The sequence below is a fragment of the Triturus cristatus genome, chromosome 3_2, assembly GCF_964204655.1.
Source record: "Triturus cristatus chromosome 3_2, aTriCri1.1, whole genome shotgun sequence".
NCBI classification, from domain to species: Eukaryota; Metazoa; Chordata; class Amphibia; order Caudata; family Salamandridae; genus Triturus; species Triturus cristatus.
In genome coordinates this window covers 873,180,612-873,198,656 of record NC_140584.1, presented here as the reverse complement: position 1 = coordinate 873,198,656, position 18,045 = coordinate 873,180,612, and the positions used below count along the sequence as shown (strand labels likewise).

At 38.8% G+C, this 18,045-nt stretch overlaps 1 protein-coding gene across 1 annotated transcript in view; it reads left to right on the top strand.

The window, feature by feature from the left end:
• EFCAB5 (EF-hand calcium binding domain 5) overlaps positions 1-18,045 on the top strand; it is a 592,664-nt gene that overhangs the window by 129,236 nt on the left and 445,383 nt on the right. The gene's annotated exons all lie outside the window — the stretch shown is intronic.

Sequence of the window (18,045 nt, the reverse complement as noted above, 5' to 3'; positions counted from 1 at the left end):
CGCCATGAGAGGTACTTGACCTGTTTTAATTACATTTTGGCAGTCCACGCGGCACCCCTTACACTGACCTGCTCCCTGCTGACGAGAGGCAACTACCTCGAAACACGTGTCCAGGGATGGCTAACGCAACACATACTGTTCTTTATACATCGTGGCATAGGCGTACTCGCCGTCGCCACTACATTTACCACAGTTCCTTGGGGCAACTTGCTGGTGTGACGAGCAGTGTGCGACCTACCTTTGCACAATCCTATAAGGAATGCTGAAGTGGTTGGAAAATTGCTTGAGGCTATACAGCTGCCTAAGCAGTTAGCTATTGTGAAAAGTGCTGCTCACTCGAAGTCAAACGATGACATATCGGCTGGCAACCAGTTTGCCAACGATATGGCCCAATGTTGTGCACGTAATCAAAATTCTCTGAATTGGGGAAGAGAAAGAGAAATGAATTCATGTCCCTTATTGTTTACTAACACAGGAAATGAGACAGTGGGTAAAAGCAGGATGTGCACCAAGGGAAACAGATCATGTGTGGGTTTATCGGGATGGAAGACCAGTCATGCCTGATAGCATGGCCTCTGCCATGGCTTGGATGTATCATGGACAAGCACATGTCGGAAGACATGCCATGATCAGACTCTTTAAACAAACATGGTATAATGCAAAATTCAGACTTGTAGCTGAAAGCCTTTGTCAGAGATGTCTTATATGTCAGCAGTTCAATCCTGGAAGGAAAAACAGTGGTATGTCTAGGAACGATAGGACGAGAAGGAGGGCCTTTCACCAGAATGCAGATTGACTTCATTGAAATGCTCCCCTGTAACAGGTTGAGGTATGTTTTAGTGATGGTTTGTTTGTTTTCTCGATGGGTGGAAGCATACCCAACTAGACAAAGTGATGGAATTACCGTAGCTAAGCTACTATTAAGAGAGTTCATTCCAAGATTTGGTTTTCCAGTTACGATTGAGTCAGATAGAGGAAAACATTTCCACAATGAAATCATGAAATGAATTTGTGAAGCATTGAATGTACAACAAAAACTACATTGTGCCTATTGCCCAGAGGCTTCTGGTGTGGTGGAACAGGTAAATGGCACTATTAAAAACAGACTTGGAAAAATGTGTTTAGCCACAGGGTTGAAATGGCCTGATGTCTTGCCTCTGGTACTCATGACTATTAGATCTATTCCAGATAGGAATACAGGTCTGGGTCCACATGAAATCGTCATGGGAAGAACAATGCGACATGTATTCATACCAGTCAACAAGCTGTTGCCTATATCTGATGACTTGGTGTTGGATTACTGTAAGGGGTTGGCTGATTCCGTTCATTCTCTGTTTCATCAGGTTGGATCAGATGCCACCACCCTTGAAAAGAAGCCAGCCCATGATCTAAGCCCAGGTGATTGGGTGAGAATAAAAGTGCATAGAAGAAGGAATTGTTTGGTTCCGCATCTAGGTAGAAGAAGGGACAGTTAGTCAGCAGGAAAATTGTGTGGAAGAACCACAAGGAGGGACAGAAGTAGGTAATAAAAAGGAAGTGGTGGAAAGAAAGACTACTGAAAGTAAAGATCAAGTTGGAACTGAATCAGAGGACAGTGATGAAGAGATACCAGAAGGTCGAGTCCTGAGGAAAAGAGCATGGAGAACTGAGAAAAATGAAAAAGGAAGTACGTTGAAAAGGTCAGCAAGGGATGAAATCTGGCCAAACAAGTTAAAGAGATTAAGATACAGATTGACACGAGTAAATTCATCTAGAGCTGAACAGGTGAATGAGGTATCTAGTCAAGAGAATTCAAAAGACATTGAACAAACAACAGCAGAAGAAAGTAAGAGAACAAGAAAACCTAACCAGAATTATAAGTCACCGGAATGGTCATATGTGGCACTGCCTGGAGTAAAAGAAGAGGCTGATAGTGAAGGGGATCTGGAGGTGACTGTACCAGGAGTGGTTGAGGAAGACAAAGAATCGGAAATCCAGAGAGTTATCTTGTCCGACATTGGAGAAGAGACGGATGTTCAGGAAATTCTGCATCCAGATTATGAAAGGAAAGTGAAAGACGATCAAATGCCAAACTGAAGAGACCAAAAATGCTCTGAAGGAGGAAATAATAATTTACCGGAAAAGACTTAATCTGAAAAGAACCATATAGGTGCTTAGAGCCTTGGGTTAGACAAAACTAGTTGTGAAGTAGAAGAGGCTAAGTCAAAAGTCACTGATCATTTTTGCGCAATGGCAAACATAGAAAGTAGAAAATCTAAATGTGTGTTCCTTAGAAGATGGTTCAAAATGTGTTGTTGTTGTACAGGATTACTAATGCTTCTATGGTGTGCGTTGGCTTTAATGGTTTCATTTAAAGTTACATTAGAAACAATAGACGGACATAGTGAAAACAAGACTAACGTAAAAAAGATTCAAAAGGATTACCCGACTAAAATAGATAGAAATTATTTACATAAAGATAGGTCTATAAATGATTTTTCTAACAATGTCTTTTCAAAATTATTATACGAATATGTGAAGACAATGGATGTGAAGGACTGCTACGTTTGCATGCAGTTGCCTGCATCTGTATCAGAGGGAGTGACATACCATCACCTCCCAGCAACGTATAAAATAACATGTAGTGTATGAGCAAGTCTGTTCTATAAAGTAGGGAGACTAGAATATTATTTTTAAGACAGACAACATATTTTCACAAGTATCAGTAGTCAATAAACTGAATAAAGTAAAACCTGCTAAAGTGTTAGGTGAATTTTTCCTAGAAACTAATGAATTAACATTAGAATCAATATTTAAAAATAATCTAACTTGTAGTTTAAAGAAAGAAGAGAAGATTTTCTTAGATATGGTAGAAGAAAGAAGACTGAAAATGCAAAAGAAGGTACCTGAGGAAAAAGAAGAAAAGAAAGTTTGGGATGTTGAAAGAGAGAAACATTTGAAGGGAGAGGCTAGTCCAACAATGGCTTTGGATTGGCCCCAAAAAGGGAAGTTGTGTATTAGAAGGAATCAAACTGCATATGACAACTATTTTGTAGGTAACAGTGATTGCCATGATACTTATAGAATCATGGGTGGATGGGGATTTAAAGGAGGAAATGATCAGTTTTTTCCTGGATTATATTTTATCTGCGGAAACAAAGCATATTGTCGATTGCCAGATCACTGGTATGGCACATGTTATCTAGGCCTGGTTTTCCCAAAGATATTTCATGTGGGAAAAGGAAAAGATGGTGCACATGAGATAGGTAGACAACTAACACGTAGGAGAAGAGAATCTTGGTCAGAAATTGTAGGAGACATTTTTGAAGCACTGATACCAGTAGTTGGAATATCTCTGAATGCACATAAAATTAGAAAATTATCAACAGTAGTGGATCGCTTATCAACAAGCACGGCTGGAGGATTTGTATTGGTAAATACTGAAATGGTTGCCATGCGAGCCATGGTAATGCAAAATCGACTTGCCCTTGATATAATTTTGGCAAAAGAGGGTGGAGTCTGTGGAATGCTGAAAGTTCAACATTGTTGTACTTACATTCCTGATGAAATTCAAGATCTGAAAACATACATAAAGAATATAACTGATTTGCATGAGGAGATTGCTCCACTGGAGGTTGAAGGTATTTGGAAGAAGATTGGGTAAAAGTTTGCTGCTATTAGAGACTTTCTACAAAAATTAGGTAGTACCTTTATAGGTAAGATCCTATTTCCACTAACGTGCGTGATATTTTTAGTATTAATTCTAAGACTAGGATGCTTATGTAACAAGAAAAGAAAACTACGAAAACACATAAAAAGAGAAACAAAGAGAAAGACAGAAAAGAAAGAGAATTTGAAGAAGTAGAATTAGAAGAGTGGAAAGAGAATATGTATAGAAAAACAAGAGAAGAAGAGATAGGTGAAACAGTTATGTGAACTAACAAAATAATGAAGAGAATTGAATTAATTTCTTTCTACAAAATTTATGAAATTTTAGGTAGTGTGGTGATGTTAAAAATCACCAAAGGGGCGATTGATGGAGCAGGTAGAGCAAAATTTTGTATACCTCCTCTATTTTGCATGAAAGTACTAGTTGAATAACCTGCTTATTATAATTCACTAATTGTGTGCTGTGTTATATTAATCTAACCATTTGCATACACAAATTACACGTGGGAACTTGCTATTTGCATGGCAAAATAACTCTAATAACTAAAATACGTGCGCATATTAATAGTAGTATATGTGGTAATTAGATATCGCATGAGATATGTTGCTTTTGTAACGTCTGCATCTTCGTGGAGGACCGTAAAGGTGAATATATTGCTTTAAATGTCGCTATATGCTAGGAAAACACTAATACATAAATGGATTAGTGAGGAGGTAACATTAGAATCTTCATTTTTTTGTATTAATTATTCTTTTGTGTTTGTTTCACTTAAATTAGCATTTGGGCCTAGCTAGAAAATGGCCACCATCTCGTGAGCACGAAGTCTACTGCGCAGACTCGGATGGCTCTGTGAACTTCCTAACAACCTTTGCACACCCTGTCCTCAGTCAAGGATAGGATATTGGTGGACTGCCAAGACCTCGGACACTAGAAACTGGTATAAATGAACAATAGAATCATACAAGTAAAAATCAAAACTTTGCAACACCAGAACAATGTCATCTCCGGAAGTGAGTCGGCAAAATCCATGTGAAACCTGATGGACAAAAATCGGATGTTTTTGATTAGCCAATCACCGACGTTCTCCGCCTAAAAATGTTTCATGTTATCCCGAAATTTATTATAAAAGAGTAGTAGAATAGGGAGGGGTTAGACATTTGGCGGTTACTATGACTGCACACCCTCTATGACCCTACAGGCGATTACTGTTGCTGGCACGACTTCTGGTACTTTGGCGATTTTTGGGACTGTAACGTGCTGAGCAAAGGACGTTCGGACTTTGAGGTTTGGCCTGCTTTAGTGGGACAGTTTAACGGCTAATTCGATTTTGCAGAGCCAAAAGAAATAGAGAAAATCCAGATAGCCAGAATAGGTAAATATAATGACCTGGGATTTGAAATCAATTGATCTAAAATTTCTAAACTTTTGATGAAACAAATGCTAATATTAAATTGCAACTAAAATCTTGATAAACGAGTATTGATTACCAGAAATTATGAGTTTGTGGTTTTTAGAGAATAAAAGATTCTGAGTCTTAAATGTGTTTTAGCTGGTTCTAAATCACCATCAACCAATCCAACTAATTGGTCCGTCGACCAAGTGGGCGGAGTGCCTTGATGTTTGGGATTAGGAATCTATAGATGACGAATGTTAATGTATATTCTGTAAATAACTTTTCTTTCCTTTAGGTTAGAAGGTATTCCCCCACATGTCCAGCGCTTGAATCATTTATTCCTCCTGTGTGCAGACCTGTGAGTGAAATGTGCGAGTATTGGTGTTATGGGCCCCACCAATGAATGCGTGTGTAAATGAGTTATTGTTACGACGGGTCTGCAACGTAGGGAGGACAAGTGTATATATATAATTTTGCTCTTTCACCCCTGTCTTGCGCTGGATCAGTTTTTCTGGTAGCAGTATGATGGTTTTATTGCATTGGTTTGGTGATTATTGTTTATAGATTTGATTATTGCTTATTGATTTCCGATTTTGCTTATTGATTATTGATTGCTGATGTTTGGATGAGTATTGGTTTATGTATTAACACTATGTTGAGTCACGTTGAGTTCTGTGTTTGACGGCTTCTGGGATGTAGGAAGTCGGAAGTTTGTAATCATTCCATAGTAGGGCAGATTGTTCGCTGCTCTCTGGAAAGACAGAATTATTGTGGGGAAAACGTGTAACGATTGGAGTTGCACGACGCATTGTCTGGGTTCGATTGGTAACATCGTCGTGTGTTACTGTTAGGGATATTTTCTGTGTGAAAAAGTGTATGGGTAGCGAAGGCCACCTGTGAAATTTTGGTCTTAAGTACCAGGAGTCCAAAAGGCACTCTGATTGCGCTTATCACTGGAAAGGTAATAGGTGTTCCCTAAGCTTGTTAGAAGGATAAAGTAGAGGGAAGTGCTACTTTATTAACAAATGTAATAATTCTGTAGTAGGGCAGATTGTTCGCTGCTCTCGGGAAAGACAGGATTCTGTGTGAATGAACTACATTTTCCGTATGAATGTGTGTAAATGAAATAATATTCAGGTTAATTGTAAAACTCTGGTTTTAATTCTCAGGAGCATTGGGTCTCCAACAGGTGTTTTATTTCTAGAGAAACAGTTAGCTAATGCTTGCTAGAAGGGTAAGGTAGAGGGAAGTGCTACTTTATCAACGGATGTAATGATTCCGTAGTAGGGCAGACTGTTCGCAGCTCTCGGGAAAGACGGAATTCTTGTAAAAAAGGTCAAGACTATACTTTTGTTAGCGAAACAGATAATGGTGGCGGTTTTATGTCGTTACTAACCAATTTGTGAGTCAGAAAGAACGTAAGAAAGTTCGCCGATAAATTTTGTAAAGTAGGGGTCAGCAGAAGCAGGAGTAGCGAGAAAAGCTGACGTCAGAAAGACCGCAATGTGATTGGCCAGTCAGTAAGAAACGTAAGACGCTCCTGATTAGTGCGTTAGTTGTTCGCCGCGCTAGGAGTGGAGAATTACAGGGTGACGTAGACGCTCCGGATTGGTGCGTTAGTGTGAGTCGCGCTGGGATTGGAGATTTGCAAAGGTGACATAGACGTTCCGGATTGGTGCGTTAGTGTGAGTCGCGCTACGATTGGATAAGACAACAGGATAGTCGTAGGAGAAATCTAGCGATACACGGAATAGACAAAATGATGTGTTACGATCCACCAGAAAAAGAGAAAAAGTCCTGGTTTGGAAAGATCAAGAGTCTATTTAAAAAGGACAAACCGATTGTGACTAGAGAGGGACAATTGCTTCCTTCACCGAAAACGCCCGCATGTTTCATGGTTGCAAAATATGGCTATCATACATGTATTTGGTTTGACAATTGGGCAAAGTATACAAAAGATGATGGAGTTTTGGCTTTTCCAGGACATGGTTCATTTAATTTGGCGGTTTTGAGAAACTTGAGAGAAAGAATGATGAATCTAGAACCGAGACCTAGACCTACTCAGTTTGAAGCATTGACAGAATGGGAAGACGAGATGCATGACAGAGAACGGCAGCAAAGTGGCGGAAGGTACTAGTATATGTTTGGTAGGTCATATGGACAGGAGAATCATGATGACAGAATGAGGAGATGGCGAAGCGCAAATATGAATGATGGTTTGTTCCTTGTAAGAAATGCTGAAGAGATTAGCAGTAGAAAATGTACGGGAAAAAGAAATAATACAGAATTAGGAGGGTACGGTGTGCATGAGTCGGAGGATGATGTTCTTGACGACATGTTTTATAAAAATCCACCCCCGAATCAATCAGATTCCACATTGTTGACACCAAGTGCCCCAGTAAAAGAAACACCATGAAATATAAAGTTTGAATCAATACCACATGAGGGAGGAAGAAATAATCTCTTTAGAGAAACAGAAAAAACACAACCTGGTAAAATGGCTAATGAAAATTCAGCTGAATTAGCAAAGACAACCTTGGAGTTAACTGATAAGATTAGGGAACTAACTAAAAACTTGGAAGCTGTAACTGTTCCTGTAACTATAGGACCTGTAATGCTCATCTTCGATAAACAAAAGGATAGTGAGTATTGCCTGACTATTCCTTATAATAGTAATAAACAAACCGAAATGCAAAGAAAGGGTTCAAACGAGAATTCATGGAGACAAACGGTAGGTTTTTCGGAGCACAGTATGCCTAAAAATTTGACAGTAAATCAGAGTCTGGTGGATAGAATAATAATGACTACAGATTCAGTACCAGGGTCACCAAAAGGTTTAGAACAAAACAGGAATGAGCAAAATCCCGTAGGTCCTACTTCAGAAGAACTAAGTGAATGGTTGAGGAGCTTACAGCGGAAAGATGCAGAACCACAACCTTTAGATGTGGCCAAGTTAAAAATTGTCTTAGAAGAATTAATAGTAGGGAAAATACCCACGGAAAAATTAAAAGCATATCAGGATGAGGAGTTATTGTTTCTATGTAAGAGTATAACATGGAGAGCAAGAAATTTACATGAGAGACTAGAAGAAGTAACAAATGAAATGGGTATCGACTTTGAAAAGGTAAAGTCTTTACAAAAACCATACAGAGTAGACTTTTCTGAAAAGGATATTGAGAATCTAAATACTACAGGACGAACAACTCAAATTAAAGATTTAATCATTTTGCTGAGAAAATGGGGAGATGTAGATAAATGGAAAAGTAGGTGGTTCCGGAAACGAGATGATGCAACAGACAAGACATTTGCAGCCTTCCCATAAGGGAAAAAGAAAAGGTGGTAACTGAGTGTCCCATGAGGGAGATTCCAGGCGGAGGCTATGTACATGTCCCCTGGACCAGACAAGATATTTGATCATTTACCAATGATTTCCCTCGACTGCGCGAGAAGCCGGTCGTGTGGTATCGGCAAGTAGACAGGTTTGTGAAATTATCAAAAGTATTATGGATTGATTTGAATAGCCTATTCGATATAATTGTACCAGCAGATTTATGGGCTGAATGTAAGATAACTATAAGTTGGCCTACACAAGAACACCCTAGAGATCCAAAAACAGGTGCCCCTGATCCAGAAGTAATGAGAAAATACGAACAAGTAATTATCTTTCTGAAAAACAAAGTACCTCCTAAAGAAACTGATTGGGTAAAAACCGATAGAACTCATCAGGAAGCTAAGGAATCTGTACATGCATATTATGAGCGGTTGATTCTTGGTTTTAAGCAGTTTAGTGGTGATGAAAATTTGAGTGAAAAAGATTTCAGTAATTTTGTATATCGATTTGTGTATGGGCTGCGACCGGAAGTAAGTGAAATGATTAAACAACATACAATGGACTGGCAGAATAAAAAAATAGATGAAGTACTGAGACATGCAAAATATTTTAGCGATGAAATTGAAGCAAAGCAGCGTAAATTAAAAGAAAAAGCCATGTGGGCTCAAGTAAAGGTGGCAGAAAGATAGGAAGCTCAATTAATGGAACAGGCAAATGGAACAAGCATGAGACAAAAACCCAATTTTGGGAAAGGAAAAGGACAGTTTAATATAGATGAAGGTAAAAAGAAATGGCCATGTCATAATTGCGGAAGCATAGGGTATTGGAAAACCGAGTGTAAATTTCCCCTAAGTGCTAATGGTGATAATGCATCATTGAATTCACAGATGCAGAATGAGGTGAGTTGTCAACCGCAGCGACAGCAGCAGGTTGTTGCCCAACAGAATCAGGAGCCAAAACCGCTTTTTCCACAGAGTGTAAATCCTCAGAAATACAGTAATGAGACAGGATTCTACAACGAAGAACAGGTAACTAAGCTGCCGCGCGCTAGTGCTGTTTCGCAGTATTGACTACAAGGCGATGAGAGTGAGTCAGAAGAAAGCTATTGACGGTGCCGTGGGGAGGAAGAGGAATGCGTACTTGGCGCAACTATAGAAGTAGACCAGACAGGACCTTTTGTGGATGGAAAGGTAAATGACGAAAACATTACTTTCCTGGTAGATACTGGTGCTACTCGTTCAACTGTTAGGTCAGCTGATGTTAAAAATCTTCCTCTCTCGGATGAAACGATCCAAGTAGTTTGAGTATCCAACAGACAGATAAAAACGTATCTCACTGAACCAGTTGAAGTTAACATAGGGAAATTTTCTGAAATGCACCGCTTTGTTGTGTGCGATTCAAGCCCTGTAAATTTGTTAGGGAGAGATTTGCTGTGTAAGTTGAATTGCACAATGTTCTGTACTCCTGATGGAATAGCCTTTGAAACACCTGATGAGGATGTGTTGTACAAAATGACAATAGCTAATATGGAATCTGAAGTTACTGAGGCATTTGCTGTATTTGACCCTGAGGAATTGCCTCAAGAATTGAAAAAGACAGTAAAAACAGAGGTATGGGATTTCACAGGTGAAGATGTAGGATTTATGAAAAATGTAGATCCCGTAAAAATAGCTGTAAAGGAAGGAGTGAGTTACCCAAATATTCCACAGTATAAATTGACACCCGAGATAATTACTGGAGTCACACCTATAATAGGGAAAATGATTAAGCAAGGAATTTTGAAAGAAATAATGAGTAGTCCATGTAATTCGCCAATTATGGGTCTGAAAAAGCCTAATGGAACTCTTAGAATAGTACAATATCTGAGAAAGGTAAATAAAATAGTTGTATCATGTTGTCCCATCATACCAAATCCATCTGTAATCTTGTATCAGATTCCTCATGACACAGAATGGTACACAGTAATTGATCTGTGTCATTCTTTCTTTTCCATTCCATTGCATGCTGACAGTCAGCAGATTTTTGCGTTTCGGTTTGGCGAACGTATCTTGGCATGGTGCCGAATCCCACAGGGGTATACAGAGAGCCCCTCAATATTTAACCAGATATTGAAAAAGTCCTTAGAACATTTAAAAATGCCTGAAAGCTCCGTACTAGTTCAATATATTGACGACCTACTTGTGGCGTCAAGAACTCGAGAAGCTTGTGTAGTGGATACCATAGCCTTGCTGAATCATTTGGCAGATGGAGGACTTAAAGTATTCCCATCAAAATTGCAATTCTGTCAGAAGGAAGTACAATATTTAAGCCACAAAATTGAAAAAGGACTGAGAAAAGTGACTGCAGATCAAATCAAGATAATAAAAGGAATGAGAGCCCCAATGACACAAAGAGAAGTGAGAATGTTTCTTGGAATGGTTGGATATTGTTGTCAGTAGATAAGTAACTTTTCCCTGATTGCAAAACCTTTGATACGCTTGACAAGAAGTGATGTAAAAGATCCCATTGAATTAGATAAAGAAGAGTTGGCAGCTTTAAAACAATTGAGAGACAGTTTGTGTGAAGCACCAGCACTTGGCATGCCTGACTATGAGAAAGAATTGTAACTCTATTGCAGCGAAAGAAATGGATGTGCACTTTCTGTGTTAATACAGAAACATGGAAAATTGCGAAGACCAATTGCATATTTCTCAGCTATATTAGACCCTGTAGCTGTAGCAATGCCTGGTTGTCTGAAAGCTGTGTCAGCTACTTGTAAGAGCTTGGAACAGAGTGAAGGAATTGTGATGGGATATCCTGTGCGAGTGTTTGTACCTCATGATGTGGCAATCCTTTTAACCAGGAGCCGCACTCAGTTCATGACACATAGTCGTCTGACTAAATATGAGAAAGTCATCCTAGGTGCAACAAATGTGAGCCTTGTGAGATGTCTGAATGTAAATCCTTCAACGTTATTGCCTGATGCTGAAAATGTGGAAGTCAGAGATGATGTGGATCATGACTGTTTGGAAGTGCTTGATTTCTGTACCAAACCACGTCCTGATATAAAGGATGTACCCTTGGCAGAAAGTGACTATGTGATGTTTGTGGATGGATCATGCTTGAGAACAGATGAGGGAATTTTGAGTGCAGCATATGCAGTATGTACGGTAGCAGCTGTAAATTGCTTGAGGCTATACGGCTGCCTAAGCAGTTAGCTGTTGTGAAATGTGCAGCTCACTCGAAGTCAAACGATTACATATCGGCTGGCAATCAGTTTGCCAACGATATGGTCCAATATTGTGCACGTAATCAAAATTCTGTGAATTGGGGAAGAGAAAGAGAAATGAATTCATGTCCCTTATTGTTTACTAACACGGGAAAGGAGACAGTGGGTAAAAGCAGGATGTGCACCAAGGGAAACAGATCATGTGTGGGTTTATCGGGATGGAAGACCAGTCATGCCTGATAGCATGGCCTCTGCCATGGCACGGATGTATCATGAACAAGCACATGTAGGAAGAGATGCCATGATCAGACTCTTTAAACAAACATGGCATAATGCAAAATTCATACTTGTAGCTGAAAGCCTTTGTCAGAGATGTCTTATATGTTAGCAGTTCAATCCTGGAAGAAAAACAGTGGTATGTCTAGGAACGATAGGACGAGAAGGAGGGCCTTTCACCAGAATGCAGATTGACTTCATTGAAATGCCCCCCTGTAACAGGTTGAGGTATGTTTTAGTTATGGTTTGTTTGTTTTCTCGATGGGTGGAAGCATACCCAACTATACGACGTGATGGAATCACCGTAGCTAAGGTAGCTAAGCTACTATTAAGAGAGTTCATTCCAAGATTTGGTTTTCCAGTTACGATTGAGTCAGATAGAGGAAAACATTTCCACAATGAAATCATGAAATGAATTTGTGAAGCGTTGAATGTACAACAAAAACTACATTGTGCCTATTGCCCAGAGGCTTCTGGTGTCGTGGAACAGGTAAATGGCACTATTAAAAACAGACTTGGAAAAATGTGTTTAGCCACAGGGTTGAAATGGCCTGATGTCTTGCCTCTGGTACTCATGACTATTAGATCTATTCCAGATAGGAATACAGGTCTGAGTCCCCATGAAATTGTCATGGGAAGAGCAATGCGACATATATTCATACCAGTCAACAAGCTGTTGCCTATATCTGATGACTTGGTGTTGGATTACTGTAAGGGGTTGGCTGATTCCGTTCATTCTCTGTTTCATCAGGTTGGATCGGATGCCACCACCCTTGAAAAGAAGCCAGCCCATGATCTAAGCCCATGTGATTGGGTGAGAATAAAAGTGCATAGAAGAAGGAATTGTTTGGTCCCACGTTGGGGTGAACCACGACAGGTGATTTTGACTACGACGATAGCTGTAAAATGTGCAGGAGTAAAGAACTGGATTCATGCTAGTCATACCCTGTGAATTCCAAATCCAGCGAAAAATAAAGAAGGAGAATACTTTGAAGAATCCACTACGAGCTCTGAATGAGACACTGAAGGAATAAGAACCAGACAAGCTCCTGAAAGGGGGGAGTCAGACCAAGTTTGGTTATTGCACCAGAGAATCTTCCTCTAAGGAGAAAGATGCAGATTTCTGACACCAGCTCAGAATCAGACACTGAACCCTTTCAAGCACACAAGAGTAGAAATACAAACAGTGAGGAGATTGTCAAAGAAATCATTGGCAAGGAAGTTCCGTATGAAAATTTGAGAAAAATTCCACCTTAAATAACAAAATTAGATGGTGAGGTACCAGATACAGAGAGAGAGGGAAAGATTTTTGCCGAAGACCCCCGAGGAGTTGTAGGGAAATCACACATCCAGGTAGAAGAAGGGACAGTTAGTTAGCAGGAAAATTGTGTGGAAGAACTACAAGGAGGGACAGAAGTAGGTAATAAAAAGGAAGTGGTGGAAAGAAAGACTACTGAAAGTAAAGATCAAGTTGGAACTGAATCAGAGGACAGTGATGAAGAGATACCAGAAGGTCGAGTCCTGAGGAAAAGAGCATGGAGAACTGAGAAAAATGAAAAAGGAAGTAAGTTGAAAAGGTCAGCAAGGGATGAAATCTGGCCAAACAAGGTAAAGAGATTAAGATACAGATTGACACGAGTAAATTCATCTAGAGCTGAACAGGTGAATGAGGTATCTAGTCAAGAGAAATCAAAAGACGTTGAACAAACAACAGCAGAAGAAAGAAAGAGAACAAGAAAACCTAACCAGAAGTATAAGTCACCAGAATGGTCATATGTGGCACTGCCTGAAGGAAAAGAAGAGGCTGATAGCCAAGGGGATCTGGAGGTGACTGTACCAGGAGTGGTTGAGGAAGACGAAGAATCGGAAATCCTGAGTCATCTTGTCCGACATTGGAGAAGAGACGGATGTTCAGGAAATTCTGCATCAAGATTATGAAAGGAAAGTGAAAGTGAAAGACAATCAAATGCCAAACTGAAGAGACCAAAAATGCTCTGAAGGAGGAAATGATAATTTACCGAAAAAGACTTAATCTGAAAAGAACCAAGTAGGTGCTTAGAGCCTTGGGTTAGACAAATCTAGTTGTGAAGTAGAAGAGGCTAAGTCAAAAGACACTGATCATTTTTGCACAATGGCAAACATAGAAAGTAGAAAATCTAAATGTGTGTTTCTTAGAAGATGGTTCAAAATGTGTTGTTGTTGTACAGGATTACTAATGCTTCTATGGTGTGCGTTAGCTTTAATGGTTTCATTTAAAGTTACATTAGAAACAATAGAAGGAAATAGTGAAGACAAGACTAACGTCAAAAAGATTCAAAAGGATTACCCGACTAAAATAGGTAGAAATTATTTACATAAAGATGGGTCTATAAATGATTTTTCTAACAATGTCTTTTCAAAATTATTATACGAATATGTGAAGACAATGGATGTGAGGGACTGCTACGTTTGCATGCAGTTGCCTGCATCTGTATCAGAGGGAGTGACATATCATCACCTCCCAGCAACGTATGGAATAACATGTAGTGTATTAGCAAGTCTGTTCTATAAAGTAGGGAGATTAGAATATTATTTTTAAGACGTAGACAACATATTTTCACAAGTACCAGTAGTCAATAAACTGAACTAAAACCTGCTAAAGTGTTAGGTGAATTTTTACTAGAAACTAATGAATTAACATTAGAATCAATATTTAAAAATAATCTAACTTGTAGTTTAAAGAAAGAAGAGAAGATTTTCTTAGATATGGTAGAAGAAAGAAGACAGAAAATGTAAAAGAAGGTACCTGAGGAAAAAGAAGAAAAGAAAGTTTGGGATGTTGAAAGAGAGAAACATTTGAAGGGAGAGGTTGGTCCAACAATGGCTTTGGATTGGCCCCAAAAAGGGAAGTTGTGTATTAGAAGGAATCAAACTGCATATGACAACTATTTTGTAGGTAACAGTGATTGCCATGATACTTATAGAATCATGGGTGGATGGGGATATAAAGGAGGAAATGATCCGGTTTTTCCTGGATTATATTTTATCTGCGGGAACAAAGCATATTATCGATTGCCAGATCACTGGTATGGCACATGTTATCTAGGCCTGGTTTTCCCAAAGATATTTCATGTGGGAGGAGGAAAAGATGGTGCACATGTGATAGGTAGACAACTAACACGTAGGAGAAGAGAATCTTGGTCAGAAATTGTAGGAGACATCTTTGGACACTGATACCAGCAGTTGGAATATCTCTGAATGCACATAAAATTAGAAAATTATCAACAGTAGTGGATCGCTTATCAACAAGCACGGCTGGAGGATTTGTATTGGTAAATACTGAAATGGTTGCCATGCGAGCCATGGTAATGCAAAATTGACTTGCCCGTGATATAATTTTGGCAAAAGAGGGTGGAGTCTGTGGAATGCTGAAAGTTCAACATTGTTGTACTTACATTCCTGATGAAAGTCAAGATCTAAAAACATACATAAAGAATATAACTAATTTGCATGAGGAGATTGCTCCACTGGAGGTTAAAGGTATTTGGAAGAAGATTGGGAAAAAGTTTGCTGCTATTAGAGACTTTCTACAAAAATTAGGTAGTACCTTTATAGGTAAGATCCTATTTCCACTAACGTGCGTGATATTTTTAGTATTAATTCTAAGACTAGGATGCTTATGTAACAAGAAAAGAAAACTACGAAAACACATAAAAAGAGAAACAAAGAGAAATAAAGAAAAGAAAGAGAATTTGAAGAAGTAGAATTAGAAGAGTGGAAAGAGAATATGTATAGAAAAACAAGAGAAGAAGAGATAGGTGAAACAGTTATGTGAACTAACAAAATAATTAAGAGAATTGAATTCATTTCTTTCTACTAAATTTATAAAATTTTAGGTAGTGTGGTGATGTTAAAAATCACCAAAGGGGGGATTGATGGAGCAGGTAGAGCAACATTTTGTATACCTCCTCTATTTTGCATGAAAGTACTAGTTGAATAACCTACTTATTATAATTTACTAATTGTGTGCTGTGATATATTAATCTAACCATTTGCATACACAAATTACACGTGGGAACTTGCTATTTGCATGGCAAAATAACTCTAATAACTAAAATACGTGCGCATATTAATAGTAGTATATGTGGTAATTAGATATCGCATGATATATGTTGCTTTTGAAACATCTGCATCTTCGTGGAGGACCGTAAAGGTGAAAATATTGCTTTAAATGTCGCTATATGCTAGGAAAACACTAATACATAAAGGGATTAGTGAGGGGTTAACATTAGAATCTTCATTTATTTTGTATTATTTATTCTTTTGTGTTTGTTTTGCTTAAATTAGCATTTGGGCCTAGCTAGAAAAAGGCGCCCGTCATGGAGTTCAGAAGTGGCCACCGTCTCGTGAGCGCGAAGTCTTCTGCGCAGACTCGAATGGCTCTGTGAACTTCCTAACAACCTTTGCACACCCTGTCCTCAGTCAAGGATAGGATATTGGTGGACTGCCAAGACTCCGGACACTAGAAACTGGTATAAATGAACAATAGAATCATACAAGTAAAAATCAAAACTTTGCAACACCAGAACAATGTCATCTCCGGAAGTGAGTCGGCAAAATCCATGTGAAACCTGATGGACAAAAATCGGATGTTTTTGATTAGCCAATCACCGACGTTCTCCGCCTAAAAATGTTTCATGTTATCCCGAAATATATTATAAAAGAGTAGTAGAATGGGGAGGGGCTAGACATTCGGCGGTTACTATGACTGCACACCCTCTATGACCCTACAGGCGATGACTGATGCTGGCACGACTTCTGGTCCTTTGGCGATTTTTGGGACTGTAACGTGCTGAGCAAAGGGCTTTCGGACTTTGAGCTTTGGCCTGCTTTATTGGGACAGTTTAACGGCTAATTTGATTTTGCAGAGCCAAAAGAAATAGATAAAATCCAGATAGCCAGAATAGGTAAATATAATGACCTGGGATTTGAAATCAATTGATCTAAAATTTCTAAACTTTTGATGAAACAAATGCTAATATTAAATTGCAACTAAAATCTTGATAAACGAGTATTGATTAGCAGAAATTATGAGTTTGTGGTTTTTAGAGAATAAAAGATTCTGAGTCTTAAATGTGTTTTAGCTGGTTCTAAATCACCATCAACCAATCCAACTAATTGGTCCATCGACCAAGTGGGCAGAGTGCCTTGATGTTTGGGATTAGGAATCTATAGATGACGAATGTTAATGTATATTCTGTAAAATAACTTTTCTTTCCTTTAGGTTATAAGGTATTCCCCCACATGTCCAGCGCTTGAATCATTCATTCCTCCTGTGTGCAGACCTGTGAGTGAAATGTGCGAGTGTTGGTGTTATGGGCCCCACCAATGAATGCGTGTGTAAATGAGTTAGTGTGACGACGGGTCTGCAATGTAGGGAGGATAAGTGTATATATATATATATATATAACTTTGCTCTTGCGCTGGATCACCATCAAGACTTTTTGAGAATTTGATTGTTCCTTTCAGGATACTTAAGTTTTGGTGTCCAAATAAATCATGACTTTTGCTCTTTCCAGACCTCCTTCTCAATCTATATATCCTCCTTGGGATCTTCTGTTGTTTCTTATATCTCTCCAGTCACAGCCTTTCAAGTCTTTGTTCTCTGTAGATTTGACATTTTTATCCTACAACCTTCCCTTTTGGTAGCTATCATGCCAGCTCAAAGGGTACATGAGCTTTTGGGTTTACAATATCGCCCTCCCTTTTTGAGATTCTATAAGGATGGTTTGATTTTAAGACCTACACTGACCTATCTTTCTTTTTCATGCTTCTTAAGAGATTATGTTTCCAAATTTCTTTCTTTTTCTACTTCTGATGAGGAAGAACAATTGCATACTATTGATGTTATGAGAGTGCTGTAAATGTATCTTGACAGGACCAGTGAATTCAGGAAATAAGAATACTGTTTTGTATTTTTCAGTATTTTAGGGAGAGAGGTAAGAAGGCCTCTTACATGAATTTGAGTTGGTGGATCAAGCCAACCTTTGCTATTGCTTTTACAGAGCAAAATTAGTCTATTCCAAATAGAATTCAGAGACACTTAACTAAAGTTGTCTTTTCCTCTCTGGAGGAATTTCATGGACCTTCTCTTCGGAAGATATGTGGAGCTGGCACTTAGCTCTCAAAGCATACTTTTGTCAGACATT